Source organism: Pelmatolapia mariae, linkage group LG2 (assembly GCF_036321145.2).
Source record: "Pelmatolapia mariae isolate MD_Pm_ZW linkage group LG2, Pm_UMD_F_2, whole genome shotgun sequence".
In the NCBI taxonomy this organism is placed as follows: Eukaryota; Metazoa; Chordata; class Actinopteri; order Cichliformes; family Cichlidae; genus Pelmatolapia; species Pelmatolapia mariae.
Genome location: NC_086228.1, coordinates 6,544,766 through 6,548,565, shown reverse-complemented (window position 1 = coordinate 6,548,565; position 3,800 = coordinate 6,544,766).

The window sequence follows — 3,800 nt, the reverse complement described above, 5'->3', positions numbered from 1 at the left end:
GAAGTATTCCTTTTACCGCCCGACAATTTTCTCAGTCGAAGTCAGCAGCGCTCCACCAGCGCTATACACAGTGCAGGTAGAGCACCGCTTTCCCCTCTTGAGACGCCTGACGGTTTGCCAGAATCTCTTCCAGGCAGTCCGAAAGTCTTTTTCCATGGCCTCTCCGAACTCCTCCCTCACCCGAGTTTTTGCTTCAGCCACTGCCCGAGCCGCATTCCCCTTGGTCTGTCAGTACCTGTCAGCTGCCTCCGAAGTTCCACAGGCTAACCAAGCCCGATAGGACTCCTTCTTCAGCCTGGTGGCTCCCTTCACCTCTGGTGTCCACCATTTGGTTCGGGGATTACCACCACGACAGGCACCAACCACCTTGCGGCCGCAGCTCAATGCAGCAGCTTCGGCAATGGAGATGCTGAACATGGTCCATTCGGACTCAATGTCCCCAGTCTCCCTCGGAATGCTGTTGAAGCTCTGCCGGAGGTGTGCATTGAAGATCTCGCGGACTGGGGCCTCTGCTAGGCGTTCCCAGCACACCCTCACTACGCGTTTAGGTGCACCGGGTCTGTCCAGCGTCCTCCCCCGCCACCTGATCCAACTCACCACCAGGTGGTGATCAGTTGACAGCTCAGCCCCTCTCTTTACCCGAGTGTCCAGAACATATGGTCGCAGGTCTGGTGATACGATTACAAAATCGACCTGCGGCCTAGAGCGTCCTGGTGCCACGTGCACTTATGGACACTCTTATGTTCGAACAAGGTGTTTGTTATGGCCAAACTGTGATTTGCACAGAAGTCCAATAACAAAACACCACTCGGGTTCAGATCAGGGAGGCTGTTCCTCCAAATCATGCCCCTCCAGGTCTCGCTGTCGTTACCCACGTGAGCATTGAAGTCTCCCAGTAGGACAACAGAGTCTCCAGGTGGAGCACCTTCCAGCACCCCACCCAGGGACTCTAAAAAGGCTGGGTACTCTGAACTGCCACTCAGTGCATAAGCGCAGATGACAGTCAGGACCCGTTCCCGACCCTAAGGCGCAGGGAACAAACCCTCTCATCCACCGGGAAGAACCCCAACGTACCGGCAGCAAGCCGAGGGGATATTAGAATACCCACCCCAGCCCGCCGCCTCTCACCAGGGGCAACTCCAGACTGAGACAGAGTCCAGCCCCTCTCCAGGAGACTGGTTCCAGCCCAAGCCATGCGTAGAGGTGAGCCTGACTATATCTAGCCGGTACCTCTCAACCTCACACACTAACTCAGGCTCCTTCCCCACCAGAGAGGTGACATTCCATGTCCCAGTTGCCAGTCTTGGTAGCCAGGGATCAGTGCGCCAGGGCCTTCGCTCCTGGCCGCCGCCCGGCACACAATGCACCCGACCCCTACGGCGCCTCCTGCGGGTGGTGGGCCTGCGGGAGGATGGGCCCATGCCACCTTTTTGGGCTGTGCCCGGCCGAGCCCCATGGACTAAGGCCTGGCCACCAGACGCTCGCCCTCGGGCACCCTCCCTGGGCCTGACTCCAGGGCAGGGCCCCGGGAACCCTATCCCGGGCAGGGTAAACTATTCCCTCAATGTTTTTCTCATAAGGGTCTTCTGAATCGCTCTTTGTCTGGTCCCTCACCCAGGACCAATTTGCCATGGGAGACCCTACCAGGGGGCAAAAGCCCCCAGACAACCTAGCCCCTGGGATCCCTGGGACACACAAACCCCTCCACCACGATAAGGTAGCGATTCACAGAGAGGATTTACTTATTAATTCATTTAAAATGGTTCTGAATCTTGAAACTTCTCATTGGTTTTACATTTGAAATTTTGACCACTCTATTGCGAAACATCTTATCCATAAAGGTACAACACTGTTAAGTAAATGTGGTTTCACTCGAATGAAGACTTGATCTTGAATGATTTTTTTTTGTTTAAAAAGGTGCACATAACTATGTTTATGCCCTTCTGATTAATCCAAATTTAAGGATTATCTTTGGGGAATGTATAACAAATGGCTTGACTGCTATAACAACCACACTGCGACAGCTGTCTTAAAAGGTGCTTTGCACATTAAATGAAATGTATTTCAGTTTTTGTCACTTATCCTGTTTTATGTAAACAAAAAATACACATTAACACATTTACTTGTGAACAAACTAATGTCACATAAAAAAAGCTGTTCAAATTGTATAGAATCTAAATGTATTTCTTTGTGTTGGTGTAGCAGTTCTTTAGTCATTTTTACCACACAATAGTGTCAATATGACACAAATGCTGAGGATTTGATGTAATCAGAGATTTCTGCTCTGGGATTTACATCAGTCTCAGTGAATTTCATATAGGGTAGACTAAAATAAACTGAATGTAAGAATTATCCACTGATGACACACGATAGAGTGTGCATGATAGCAATTTTGTTTTAGGGCTAAAGGAAATTTCCACTGTTGACATAGGATAGACTGTCAATTAAGGTAATTTTCCATTTTAGGACTGAGCAAAGATAAGATAAGATAAGATAAGATAACCACGTGGGAAATTTGTTTTGTCACAGCAGGAAGTGGACAGTGCAAAAGTTATGAAGCAAAAATTAGAATAAAATAAAATAAGAATAAATACAGTATGCAACTGTACAGAATAGAATAAAATAAAATACTATATACAGTAGAATAAAATAGAATAAAATATACAATAAGATAAAAATAGAATACAAGTGCTATATACAACTCAGTAAAAATACAGCGATGCCAGAAAAAGTGTCAGTTTATGATAGTTAGATCATAGTTTAGATGATACCACACAAAATCTATATTTGTTTGTCTGTAAAAATACCTACACAATCAGTAATCCATCCATTTTTTCTTCTTATCTAGTTCAGGCTCTTGGGGAAACTGAAGTGTATCCCAGCTGTCAAAAGGTAAGAGGTGGGGTACACCCTAGAAAGTTCACCAGTGTGTTGCAGAGCTCACATAGAAAGACAACCTCCACAATCAGATTTTGAGCAGCAAAGATGGGAACACAGATATTAAGACCGGAAGGTTTTTTGTTTTTTTTTATCTATATCAGAGATTAGGTTCTCATGTTCCCTAGCTGTGCACCTAACACCTTATACAAGCATCGTATCATGTTAGCAATTTTCACCCAGAAACTTTCATTATGCCTGATTGAAGCTGACATCTATGATAATGCTGCTCATCCTCTGACATCATCACATTCAGTAACCCAATATATGAGTAAAATCTCTGACTAAACAATAGCATGGACATGTATGCATACACTAAATGAATGGAATTTTATATTTTATAATTGAAGGAAATGTCAAATTTGACCCAGGATGTAGTGGAAATCTACAGCACAAATTATATAAATATACATATGTATATATAATTTCTTTATTCATCATTTATAATTTATCCACATTACAAAAATACAGAAGAAGAGTTCATAGGATAAGGCAAGAGTCTAATCAGAACTGCATATTTTGAAGAAGAAACAAATATATTCTACATATGGACATGAAAAGGCTACTCTCCAAAGTGTTAAGAGTCCTCAAGGCCAAAATATAACAACACCATTTCTCCCAACTATTTTTCCTCATTTTTGGGGCCAAATAAGTATGTTGCCTGTTCCAGCATATGTATATAGTTGACACTATTAATAAACAATTTGACACTAGGGCAATTTAGGTTAAATAAAAATTTAATTAAAAAAAGTCCAACCAAGGACTGGGTTTGCAAATTAGCCCTTGGCAAGAAGAATTTTGTACGTAACATTGCTTAACTAACTGAATACCAACATATCATATAGCATGTTTTTTAAAGACTA